Genomic DNA, 14,764 nt, shown 5'->3' with positions numbered 1-14,764 from the left:
ATTCTAATCTAACTTTGAATTCTGTGGAGGTGTTGACTTGAATAAGGGTCCATTGAGAGAAGACCTGACGAAGGGACTATCGGGCCATCAACGATTCAAGGTGTAATGTTAGATACATGTCATCTCAGGTGAAGCATAAATGTTCGATGATGCTTGCGAGAAAAAAATGGGGATAAAAATGCAGAGTTGACAAATACTACTAAGATGGACTAAGTATCATTGTTGAAAGTCACCAACAAAGATGGAATTATTTTGTATAAATGGCATATAATAATTTCTTCGTTTAATCATTGTGGTTAAAGATTTTCCAACAGTTAATCAAATATAATGAAATCCCAAACAACGTCTTCATCTCTCTGTCTCTTTCGCTAACATGCACTCTCGTTTGGTTTTTGTTCTTCAGTTTTATGCCATGTAAAATTGTAAACCCAAGCAGTGCTCTGTCTTTCAGCTTTTTATTTACAAAGAAAAAATGGAGGAAGAATTGCTGAAACACAACACCGATTGCGTTTATTTCTTAGCCTCTCCCCTCACTTGCAAGAAGGTATTTATTTTCTCTTTTGGGCTCTCCGGAAGTAATCTTTTTCTCTTTCGCACTTTCCCATTTTCAGCTCGCATTGTGTGTTTTTTTGTTGGAAATTTTATGTTTCTGGAATTGCATGTCAAGGATCTGGATACTCAGTGTTAGTTTTGAACCAAACCCATCTAATTTTATTTCTTTCTTCTTAAGCAAAACTTTTAGTACTCCTTATGAAAGATATTTAATCCATCATAATAGAAGTGAAAGAGGATCCCAGGCTAAATTTTTTTATCTTCTTGTTTGGTTTTTCTTTAAATCAGGGATTTGGTTGAGTATTGACATAGTGAAATCGCTAGGCTCAATTCAAGAGACTACTGGTACTACTGGGAATTGTATTGATCCGACTGTGGTTTTTAACGTCCTGTGAGCTCGTATTATTTTTAATAAGTTCATGTTAATTATGGGATTGATATATGATGAACGAATTGGATTTTTTACATGTTTTGAAAATTTTACAGTTGAATCTATATTGAATTATAGCTTTAGAAGATAATTCTGCATGCACGTAACTCGAAAGACATCATGATAGGGTAGTATATTTGGAGTAGCTACTTGATATGTTGTCTGGTCATTGCACCGTCATTTCTAGCATATATATGTTTGTTACATTGTCCTCTATGTTTACAATGTCTTTTTATTACTGACATGCCATGAATTTACAAGAATTATGGGGTTCTATGATTTTAGTTACGCTATCTGCTTTAGATTCTCATCATGTTTGACTATTGAGTAACATTAAACATGGAGCATTAGAAGTAATTATATGTTAAAAGGGTATGCCATTAATGCATTTGCAATTGGTAATGTTGTATTTGGCATTTAATGTATATCTTAAACAACCCATTTAACGCCTTATCTTTTGGAGTGACTATAACCGAACCTCTTTCCCTTTATTTATTAAGTCCTCCTTTTGAATGGGTTATTAATTGATATTATTGGTTTATTTTAGTTATTGTTTGGTTGTATGTTGTAGTCCTATGAACTAAAACTCTTTACTATTTTCGCAGCCGTTGGATGTGCATGCTCATCCATCCAAACCTATTGGATTGTTATACCAAAGTGCGACAGCTACGAACAAGACAAATTGGCCTTGTTACTTTTACTTCAATGATTTATGCAATAAACGTGATGGGTGCATTTTTCATGTTCAAAGTGCAATAGCCGTTGGATGTGCATGCAACAAACCTCAAATTTATATTGAAGTAAACACTGTCAAATAGAAAATTCATGTTCAAAATTCTAAAACACTTCAATTACATTCTAAACCCCAAATTCCAAAATACTTTAATTATATTCTAAACCTTAAATTAAAATATTTTAGATTTTGGGGTTTAAAATATAATTGAATTATTTTAGAATTTGGGGTGTAGAATGAAATTAAGGATTATGTTGTAAGTTTTAAAGGTTGAGGGACCTAAATGCAAGCACCTGAAAAGTTCAGTGACCATATTGCAAACAGACTAAATGTTGGAGGACTGTCACATCATCTTTTTCTAACGCTAGTGTAACGGCGTCAAACGACCGGTTACGTCGGGGACCATATTGCAAACGGACTAAATATTGGAGGTCTATATTGCAAGTTTTAAAAGTTAGGGGACCTAAATGTAAGCTTGAGAAAAGTTCGGTGTCATTACTATACTTTACCTTAAAAACAATTATGATTTTATTATAAAAATTTGGATTTTGAATTATTTTGAATCGGATTCGTCATCGATCTTTGGTTTAGGTATGTCGAATACATAAAACGTCTTTTAAAACAATTTTAAGAAAAAATCATTTAAAAGATAAAAGTTGGTATGCGTTTACCAAAAATTCATTTTTTAAGAATCCGAAAGTCGATTACGCATAGGGGAATGATAAGCACTCCCACAATGCCCAAAAAATTGGTACTCAGTCACTTATACATTGTCGTAAACGGTGGACATCGTAAATTTGAATCAATGTTTAAACGATCCTTTTGTTGAACATAGAGTAATTTTTTCCGAATTAATTATTAGAGAAAATTCTTCAACTTAAAAAGAAATCTCAAGATTTGTAATCCTCCATCGGAAAAGATATCTCAATTATTTCTTATCTATAAAAGAATATTCTCTCATTAATTGCTTAAAAATATTAAATCGAATAAGACATTAATATGAAATAATTTAATATTTTTTCTAAAGAGCTCACATCGTCAATACTTAAATTGAAATGGAGAAAAGTAAAATAAAAATAAAACGAATTAAAATATTTCTAACATTTTAATAAATAAATAAAAATGCTCGATTTATTTCAAGTTCACCCTTTGTTTGAATATGGTATTGAATTGCATTACTTCTATAAGGTAGTTCTTTTCATCCATATTCTACGATGAATATTCTTGAAAATATTTGAATCAGCTACAAACATTTTACTCAAGTATGGGAGATATACAGAATGTTGACAATAGATTAATTCATGAACTAAATTATTGTGAATGAAATGGAATAATATAATATAGCAAAGTTTATAAACATACAGGGGTTAAGGCAAATTACTTAAGCATATACATACATATGATATAACATAACAATAAAATATTACTAACATATACGTAGAAATGGATAAAAAAGAATGTGTTAATTTTTTATGAAAACATTTATTTAGTATACGAAGCATTCATGAGCAAAAATATATAAGTATATAAATATTTGATACATGATACATATAAATATAATGTAGTAACAATGGAAATGAAACAACAGGCCACATTATGTAATATTTTAAGGAATTAAAACTTAATATAGTCAAACAACAGGGATTAAACTGGAAATAAAATAAAAATTTGACACCAAGTCAAAGTTAGTGACCAAAATGTATACATAACCAAGCACGAGACTTCAAAGCATGAATTACACAATTTTAAATATTGTAAGTACAAAGTGCCAAAATAAAATGAACCAGAAATTCTGAAGGGTAAATAAGAATAATACCTAAAAGCAACAATATACAAAGCAATGACTGAAATGAAAGATTTGCATATATTATGACCAGAGTTAAACATTAACGAAAATGGTATAATACAAAGGGTAATGACTTAATATATACATGGAAAAATATATGCCTAAAACAAGATATCACAAAGTTTCATTAATGACTAAAACAAAATATTACATGTGAGCAAGGACTTAAACTGCAATTAGCCCCTATGCTATAAAACGCACGGAACCTCCCCCAAACAACGTCGTTTCGCACTCGATATATATGGCTAAAAGCCATGCCTAAACCGGCTGCCCCTTCCCCATTTGCTTTATTTCTTACTTTGGCCTAAAAGGGAGAGATCCAAAGCTCTCAACCTCCCCCTTCTTTCTCATATCCTCCACCGAGAAAAGACCAAAAAACCATCCAGCCACCGTAAATCAGTGGTCCCAACAGCGGCTAAAAAACAAACCAAACCTCTTTTACTCCTCTACACCTAAGATTCTAAAAAACAACTCGAAACTTTCTTCTTGAAGCCCCAAAAAATCCCAAGAAACTCTCCACTTTTCTAGATCTAAAAGACAAAAGACTTTTTACCTTCGGTATGGTGGTTTGTTTTGGCCTCGACGAAACCCACGGCGGTGGTTGTTTGAAAAGGTAAAACCTTTTTGTTTTCTTGGTTTATTTTCTTTTGATTTTTCTTCTCTTCGAATGACCCCTTTCTCTCTTTGGGTTTTTTTGGGGTTTTTTCTTCTTTTGTTGTTCAAATCCCCTCTTTGTCGGATTAGAAAAAAACCTCCCTTTCATTTTGCTTGCATGTCGATTTATGGGTGATTATAGGGTAGGAATTATTAGATCTGCTCATAGTGGAATGATTTCCCTATTCTAGAGTAGATGAAATCCCCGAAAAATAAGGATTTAACCCAATTTTTAATGGGTTTTGAATTGGTTGGATTGATTTGTCTTTTTCTTCTACTGTTGATGATGATTTCATGTCACTGTAGGTTGAAAACGACAGCGTCAGTAGGTGATCGCGGCGGCTCAACGCGACGGGGGGAACGAAAGTGTGGCGCGTACATCACACGCGTGCCATCAAACGACCGAATTTTGATGTTGGCAGTAACTGTTGATATTTATTAGGGTGAAACCCTAAATTCTAGGTGATCTAGACCATTGATCTACTTCTAGATCCAATGGTGGATATTAGAGGCGGCTGGAGCTAAGGGTGAAAAAACCCTAGTTGTTTGGGTCCTGTGGGCTTCGTTCTGGGCCTGAACCGGGTGAGCTTGGATGCTGTTGCAGGCTACATTGTTTCCTGGCGGGCTGGCAGCTGGATTGGCTTGGATGCTATTGTAGTTGGGCCCTTGTAATTTGGTTTGGGCATATTTGTAACATGTAAAAATAATAAAAGAAATAATAATAATAATTAAAATAATAATAATTAATTATAAACAATTAAAACCCGTACAAAAACAGGTGTCTACAATCACGTTCTTTTGGATAAAAAGGAAATAATTTGAGATTTTGTTTTGGTTATATTTCGTAGGAGATACTTGTATTATTAGCTTTTGGTGGATTTAGCCTAAAAACTATAATTGAATTGTTTTTAATACCTTTATTTTTCAAAACATGCATTTTCAGTCAAATAATATAATATGACTTTTTTAAACATGATATATATATATACAAAATGATATTTTACAAAATTAGGCAACTTTCTGTGCATTACAAAAAGAGAAGAAATATTAATTATTGAGCGGTACTCTCAGTGTAAAAGAAAATGTTATTTTTCAGAAGATTCAAGTTCGTGTAGCTAAGTCTACATGATATGTGTGCATTATCAATAAGCTACAAAAATTATGAACAAAATTCTTTTATAATCACCATAAATTATTTTAAAAATAAAGAAAATATATAATATGTATATAATTGTAAAAAATATAAATGCATATACATATCACATTTTAAAAGACAAACCACGTCAAATTGTTAGGTATGATTATCAGAAGAAAATGATTATAGGATTGAAAATACATCTATATGGAAGGTTTAAAACTTTTAAATGATAAAATTATAATGAAAAGATAAATTTATAAGAAATGGATAGTATAGGGGTCTTTTATGAAATTAGATATTTTAGGGTGGAGTTTTGGAATTTTCGTGCAGATAGACCATTCTGAATAGCAGTCAAAAAATTATGACTCCTTTGTTTGTAGCCTCGTACCCGTTTACTTCTTCGAGGCTTCAACTTGACTCTCTCATTTTTTAAGAGTAAAATTCAATTCAACTAATTCAATTATGTATGTATTATATCTTCTAAAAATATAATTTAATTACTTAATTAATATTATTATAAATAAATTATTTGATCATTAAAATTAAAATAAATGTTTAATATGATTGATATAATAATAATTTTCACCATTAAAATTTACACGTTCTATTAATATAGGTTTAAGTCAAAAGATAGGAAAACAAGTTATTTTCAAAAACAATAATGACATTGACTTCAAAAACTTATCATAGATCATCATATAAATTAAATTACAAGTTAAAATTTATATGGTTTGAAAGGTTACTGAATTTAATTTCTTATAAAACAAATGGAACATGATTTAAAATCGTAGATTATTTTTTTAATTACATTTTTATTTATTTTCTATTAAAATATATTTTTAATGGTTAAAGGGATGATTGTTATACCTATAAGTTATGGGTTCGATATCAATGAGTGTAGGATATTTAAGCATTTATTCTCAAATAGTTGAGAGTTTTTAGAACATATATTATCACTTGTAATCACCATACGTTAATAAAATAATAATAATACAAACTGTTATATTTTAATAATTAATATTTTAATCATGTTTTATGATTTATTATCGATTATAGATCATTTTTTAAAAGATTAAAAGTTTGTAAAACTTAGAAAGGATTTTATAAAGCCTAAAGATTTATGATTAAGCATAATACACTCTTTGATAAGCAAGTTTGAAACTAACAAGGGATCATGAGTACCGTTCCGTAATGTTACTAACAAGGGATCATGAGTACCGCTCGGGATAACATTACGGGCATCCAAAATTATTTGACTAGAAACTATGAGCGACACAAAACTATTCGAATACTCAATTATTTGATCACATTTTCAATCTAGTAAATTCGTCAAGTTAGATATGCAAGCGATTTGATCATGTTTATTATGAAGATCAAGCATTAAAATGTACGATACGCATGCCCAGGGATGAACCGAGGAAAGGCATGTGGAGGTTGTCACCCCTGTAAATTTAAAATTACCATATATTTTAGATTTTTTATGTATTTTTTATTGAAAATCTATTTTCGTCCCTCCTGAAATTTTATAAGTTCGTCATTTCTTATGATTTTAAAAATTGACCCCATAACTTAAATCCTGTGTATGTCCATGTCCATGTATGTTTCTATGTATACATTTGACTTACGTTCTCATATTTATGAGTTGCTTGAAGTATAGTAGATTAGTTGTTTACAATTGAACTTGTAAATCTCAATGTTCAATTTGTCTTTCTTTTCATATTAATAGATTTTTGTTCTTGTTCGAGGAGCATCGTCGACAAGGAATTTCCAACTCCCAGTATATAAAGTATGATACCTTATCTATTAATGGCCAATATATTTCTCGGGTCTTACTTGTATTTTGAGATTTGTAATTCATTTATTGTTTTAGATATTTAACTATTTTGATATTCACTTATATCAAATCTTCATATATTCTTGTATAATTATTTTTATTACCGTTTTAGTATAATCATTTGATAATATTTTCCCAAATATGAAATGTTTTTAAAATATTAATCTATTTATTAAGTTGTTTCGGTGACTCAAATGTAATATCTTAATTTCGAGTAATTTGTATTTAGGATTAGGGTGTGACACAATTTAATATATATAATTGTTATTTGCAACTGGTTTTAAAACTACTAAGGTGTTTCAAAAAAAAAAAAAAAACTTTTGGGCAAAACACACAAATGGTCTCTCGAATATAAGATATTGTTTTATTGAATCCCTCAACTATGAAAAGTTGCAAAATAGTGCTTCAACCATAGGGAGTTACTTTATTGAGTCTCTCGACTATTAAAAATTATAAAATGGTCACCTTACTATTTATTATGTTTCAAACTTGTCTTTTTTCTTTTTAAAAAATTAGCGATCGTCTGATTTGGACGTCAACATGATGAATAATATATGATAGTATTTGAGATTATGAGATTAGATTTTATCATATCTCAATCAGCAGGTTAACGTCCAACTCATACCACCGTTAGCTTTTTTGAAAAAAGAACTAGTTTGAAATATAATGAAGTGTCATGTGACTATTTTATAACTTTTAATAGTTGAGAGACTCAATGAAACATCTTCCTATAGTCAAGGGATTATTTTCTAACTTTTAATAATTAATTATTATGCAATTAAGACTATTCGTCTTGCTAAACTTAGTGAGTTTATATTCCAGGCCCGTAAAAATTATATTATACATCGGTTGAAATAAGTCTCACAAAGCCTTTTGTTTGTGATCAAATAGTTTAACAACAGTTTGATTGATTGTCTCCTTTTAATAGCTAAACTATGAGAACAAAAAAAAAATCTAGTATATATATGGTAATTCACATATAGAACTTAAACACATCAAGCCAATAATTTATACTCCTCTTTATGATTATCTCATGGCTAGAAGCCATATGTTTACCATTATAAAATTTTGATTGTGCATTATATATTTATATCAGTCCACCATAAATGCACAAAATTAATATTTGAAGTAGATTGAGTATAAATCTTGCTTTATTGAATGTTTTGAGATTCAATATGGCATGAATTACCTATTATTATTATTTTCATCAGGGAGAAGAAACACAGGTGGATGAAAAAGATATATGAATTATCATTTTATTTTGATCATCGTACATAGTGATATGTATAAAAAATCATAAGATAATTCATTACAAGTTAGCTGCCACCAAACTTGAGAGAAGATTTGTCCCCAATACTTACTAAAACGAAAGAAAATAAAACTACATGCTATTAATGTAATGCAATGCAAGGTACCTTAGCTTTAAGCGGGTGGTGGTGCAGCGGTTGCACGGCGAGTGCGCTTTCTTAGCTTGGCGGGGCTAGAATGTTCGGAGTCATACGCAGGTGCGGCTAGAGGAGTGCTAGGTCCTTCTGGAACAGTTGGGAGCGGAGGCTCATAATGCTGAGATGCTTTCCTGAGGTGGCATCGGCTCCTACGCAAGGGAGCTTGCCGTGGCATCTCTGATTGTGACTCCTCGGTTAACTCAATGGGATGTGGTAGGTCAGGGTGTGCTTCTTCCATAGGCGCGGCAGGTTGCGGTATATGAGGATGTTCTACCGCCAGGGGTTCAACGAATTGTGGTGTTTCTGAGATATTGGCGAGTTAGAGGTTGGCTTCTCGATCTACGTCGGGTGACACTGCATGGACTGGATCAGGGTCAACTAGAACGTTTGCGTCTGCGGACTGGTGACTGTCTTTACTGGATTAGTGTTGATCAGTAGCTGGAGCAGGGTGGGGTGCTTCTGTAGATGCCTCGGCATCCTCATTCGTTGGCACAAGTCTGTCAGAGAAGACAGGAATGGTGAAGTTTGTGTGCGGGAGAAACTCCATCAAGGCGCTGATGAGAAATTCATCTCGACGTTTGGCGTAGGAAAAATATGTCATCAGTTTGTCGGACAGCTGGCCGACATGCTCTTGAGTACACTGAACTGCCTGCTCCAGGGCATTTGAAGTTTCCCTGGCATGTGGAAATAGTGTAGCGCGAGATGTGGTTGCCTCTTTTTCCTTCCCTTTGGCTTCCTTGTAACTCAATAACAGAGGGATTTTTGCTTTGGTGATTCCAGCAATACCCGGTAAAATCTCATCAAATATTTCTTCGGGGACTTTCTTTTTACGGCATTAGGTGGTGATGAGATTTGGAAATACCAGGGCACTTGCAGGTCGCTTCAGGCACAAATGAGCATGTTCCACGATAAGTTTCCCTACATCGATGGTGTGCCCGAATATGATTGAATGCAGCAAGAGCATCCACTGGCAAGACACGGTGGTATTGTGGGAAGTGGGTAAGAGTTTGTGCTTCATGAAATGATTCCATAACTTCACTTGTGGAAGTAGTCTCTCTCGGTCCACGGTTTTTCTGCTCATTTGTTGCCTGTTCCTTTAAGTATCGGGAAGACAAAGGTCTTCCAGGATGCCTTGGTAAGTTTCGTTGTCAGTTTCTTGTGCAAAACTAGTATGGTGGTCATCAGCAACCTGCAGTTTAAAGTAGCAATTAATGGAAGAAGGAGTAAAACGAATAGAAATGCCGCAAACCACCACGACATGCTGATTTGGCTCGGTGATGTTTGAATAAAACTCCTTCACTATGGTTGCGTTGACAGATGCATGATGCTTGGCAAATTTTTGCCACTTATGTGTGGTGACCACATCGAGCACCTCGCTCCCTAAGTCAGCATCCTCCTCCTCGGAGAAGATAAACCCTAACTTGAAAAAGACTCATCGGTTCTTGATAGTTTGGAACCGTTCGCGGGCGGTATCATCTACAAATCATGGTGCCGAGGGTAGTGGAGGGGGTCATGATCGGACCATCGTGAAAATAGAATAAAAAATGAGGAAGAAAGCTTGGATCGTGATCGGTTATGGATGCTCGGTCAAACGGAAAGGAAAAGAAGAAGATAGAAAGTGAAAGTTGAAAGAGATAAGGCAAAAAGTGAAAAAGGGATACAAACAAAGTGAAGATTTTTGTGGGGACATGTTATAAAAAGGTGGGGTCTAGACGGGAAAGAAACAAAGTCAAAAAAATTCAATCCCTCAAGTCAAAAGTCAAAAGGGTAAATATTTTCCCTCATTTTTCATTTCGTTTGCCGCCTAAATTTTCACAAGCTTCTTCTATACAACTCACGTGCTCTCCATGTGGGTTAACCCTTGCAAAAATACAATAAAAATAATTAACAAGAAATATTAAAATAACAGCAAGACAAGAGTAATTTATGTACATAAGTAAAATTAAAATGCCACGGCATCCCTAAGATGCCAGACCAGTGTCGTCGTCGTGCAAGAGCAGCGCCGAGTTGTCACGCACATGTGGGATTCCCAGGTAGGACTTTAGACGCTAGCCATTGACTTTAAAGATGGATCCATCATCCATGTTCTTGATATTAACAGCACCGTATGGGTAAACATGATGGATTTTGAATGGTCCCGACCAACGTGACTTCAGTTTGCCAGGGAAGAGTTTGAGCCTTGAGTTGAAAAGCATCACTTTCTGACCCACATGAAAATGTCGTGGCAAAAGAATTTTTTCATGCCACTTTTTGGTTTTTTCCTTGTAGAGCTTGGTATTTTCATATGCTTGCGCTCAAAACTCCTCAATTTCATTTAGATCAAGCAATCATTTCTCCATAGCAAGTTGCTCGTTGAAGTTTAGCTTCTTGATTGCCCAGTATGCCTTGTGTTCTAGTTCAACTGGTAGGTGGCAGGTTTTTCCATATACCATCTTGAAAGGCGACATTCCCAAAGGAGTTTTGAATGCCGTCTTATAGGCCCATAATGCTTCATCGAGCTTGGGAGACCAATCTTTCCTTTGAGGGTTCACCACATTCTCAAGGATTTGCTCGACTTCTCGATTGGACACTTCAGCTTGCCCATTTTTCTGTGGGTGATATGCCGTGGCAATCTTATGTCGCACTCTGTATTTCTGTAATGCCTTGGTAATCAGCTTGTTGTCAAAGTGAGTGCCCTCATCGCTGATGATGGCTCTTGGGACTCCAAATCGAGTGAATATATTCTTGTGAAGGAATTTGAGCACCGTCTTAGAATTGTTCCTTGGCGTAGCAATTGCTTCAACCCACTTTGAAACATAGTCCACCGCAAGCAAAATGTATAAGTCTCCAAAGGAAGATGAGAATGGTCCCATGAAATCAATACCCCAAACATCAAAAAGTTCTATCTCCATAATATTTTGCAGCGGCATTTCATGTCGTCTGGAAATGTTTCCAGTGCGCTGGAATCTGTCGCATGCTTTGCAAAATTCGTGGGCATCTTTAAATAGAAATGGCCAATAGAAGCCCGATTAGAGGACTTTTGCAGCAGTCCTTGAACCTCCAAAATGCCCTTCATAGGCCGCTTTGTGGCAATGGTATAAGATATCACTTTGCTATTCTTCGGGGATGCACCGTCGAATCATTTGATCGGCACATTGCTTGAACAAGTAAGGCTCGTCCCAAAAATAGAACTTGGCATCATGCAAAAACCTCTTTTTGCCCTGGCTGTTTAGTTCATAAGGAAAAACACCACTAACAAGAAAATTAACAAGGTCAGCGTACCACGGAATTACCGTGATATATAAAATTTTCTCGTCAGGGAATTCTTCTTTAATATAAAAAATGTCATGGCATTATGAAATATTTTCTAGCCTAGATAAGTGGTCTACAACATGATTTTCAGTACCTTTCCTATCGATTGCCTTTAAGTCGAATTCTTGCAAGAGTAATATCCACCTAATCAGTCTAGGCTTGGCATCTTTCTTGTTCACTAAGTATTTTATAGCTGAATGATCAGTGTGAACTATAACTTTGGTGCCTATCAAGTATGGCCTAAACTTGTCAAATGCAAATGCCACAACAAGTAATTCTTTCTCAATGGTCGTGTAATTTAATTGTGCATCATTTAAGGTACGACTGACATAATATATGACATGAAAGATTTTACCTCTACGTTGCCCAAGCACGGCTCCCACGGCAAAGTCACTTACATCGCACATTAATTCGAACGGGGGCGTCCAATCTGGTGAAACCACGATCGGTGCAGAGATAAGTCTTTGCTTCAGCTCTTTGAATATGCCATGACATTTCTGATCGAACACGAACGGTTGGTTTTGTTGCAGCAGGATGCACAAGGGCTTGGATATTATGGAGAAGTCTTTGATGAATCTTCGATAAAGTCCGGCATGCCCAAGGAAACTCCGAATTCCCTTGACAAAATTTGCTGGGGGAAGTTTCTCAATCACCTCGATCTTGGCCTTATCTACCTCAATTCCTTTTGCAGAAATCCTGTGTCCTAGAACAATGTCTTATGTTACCATGAACTGTCTTTTTTCCCAATTCAGCACGAGATCAGCCTCCTCACATCGTTTCAGTACCTTTGCCAAATTACCGAGGCATTTTTGAAAGTCGTCCCCAGAAACAGAAAAATCAGCCATGAAAATTTCAAGAAAGTCCTCAACCATGTCAGAAAATATGGCTTGCATGTAGTGCTGAAAAGTTGTCGGGGCATTACAGAGTCTAAAAGGAATTCTTCGGAAAGCATAAATGCCATAGGGGCATGTGAATATGGTCTTCTCTTGGTCCTCTGGTGCGATGGCAATCTGGTTATACCCCGACTAACCATCCAAGAAATAATAATATGCCTTGCCAGCAAGTCGATCCAGGATTTGATCGATGAACGGAAAAGGGAAGTGATCCTTCTTGGTGGCCTTGTTAAGCTTGCGATAGTCCATGCAGATTCGTCATCCGGTGACCGTGCGAGTAGGAATCAACTCATTGTCTTCACTCGTCACCATGGTCATGCCTCCCTTCTTGGGCACACATTGAACGAGACTCACCCATTAACTATCTGAAATGGGGTAAATTACTCCAGCATCGAGACATTTGAGAATCTCTTTAATCTCAACTTGTTTCATGATTGGGTTCAATATTTGATGTGGCTCTATGGATTTGATGTGGCATTCTTCCAGTAGGATTTTGTGCATGCATATTGTTGGACTTATTCCCTTGATATCTGCCATCGTCCAACCTAACACTTTCCTATGCTGTGACAAAACACTTAACAAACTCGATTCTTGGGTAGGAGTGAGGGCATAGGAAATAATCACATGTAAAGTTTCATCACTACCCAGATAAGCATATTTAAGGTGTTGTGGCAAATTCTTAAGTTCTAGGGTAGGAGCATACTGTAATGAGGGCTTAGGAGGGACAAACTCTTCAAAGTTCAAAGGTTCAAAACGTGTACCTGGGCTAGCCTTGAGAAAACTAGCCTGCTGTTCCTTGAATGAAAAATTGTTAGGCTCTTTGGCCTTTAAGTCTTCCAGTAGCCTCTCATTATCATCCAGCTGAATGAAATTATCATGGCAAAATTGATCTTCTTCTTTTACAATTACTGTATCTACTTCAAAATGCTCTGGCATTCTTCATAATCATCCATGTACTTGAGAGATCGGAAGACATTCACAATGACTTGTTGATCGGCCACTTGCATGGTTAGCTTGCCCCTCTCACAATCGATAAGGATACGACTGGAAGCTAGGAAGGGTTTCCCCAATATGATGGGCGCTGTGGCGTTGACCTCACAGTCCAGAATCAAAAAATCGACAGGAAAAATGAACTTGTCAACCAGTACGATGAAATCTTCAATTCGCCCCTTTGGTCAAACATGTGAATGATCGGCTAATTGCAGGATGACCGAGGTGGGTCTCGCATTTCCTATCCTCAGCTTAATGAATATTGACTTAGGCATCAAGTTCACACTTAAGACAAGGTCACATAATGCCTTCCCAACAAATTTGTCTCCTATCAAACATGGGATGATAAAACTGCCCGGATCATGTCTCTTTGGTGGCAGTTTACTTAAGGAAGAGCAAAATTCTTTTACCATGATAATTGTTTAATACTACTCAACCTTTCTCTTCTTAATAACAATTTCTTTGAGAAATTTGGCATATGTCGGCATTTGTTCCATAGCCTCTAGAAAAGGAACATTGATTTGAAGTTGACTCAGAATGTCAACAAATATTCTGAATTGAATATCTTCGTTATGCTCCTTCAGTCTTTGTGAAACGGAGGTGGGGGTATGGCTTCCTGTACTGACGAGGTGTGGACATAAGTTGCCTTGACATTTTTATTTGCCCCCTCAGTTTCTTTACTTGATGACTCTTCAGCCTTTTCCTCTTCCACTGGTACTTCTTCTTGCACTTCTTGATCAGCTTGCTTAGTTATAGGGGTGAATCATCCTTCGGTCTTCCCCCAAACTTATCTTCAACATTAATTTGTGTACCACTTCAGAGAGTTAGCACACTGTAGTTTTCCTTGTCATGAGGTTTGGTGACTTCAGTGTCACTCAGTAAATGTCCTAGTTTGCGTTCTTGTAATGTCACGACAATTTAACCCACTTACTCTCCAACGCCCTTAGCGACGAACTAT

The sequence above is a fragment of the Hibiscus syriacus genome, unplaced genomic scaffold (genome assembly GCF_006381635.1).
Source record: "Hibiscus syriacus cultivar Baekdansim isolate YM2019G1 unplaced genomic scaffold, ASM638163v2 tig00110342_pilon, whole genome shotgun sequence".
In the NCBI taxonomy this organism is placed as follows: Eukaryota; Viridiplantae; Streptophyta; class Magnoliopsida; order Malvales; family Malvaceae; genus Hibiscus; species Hibiscus syriacus.
This window is presented reverse-complemented; position numbering follows the sequence as displayed.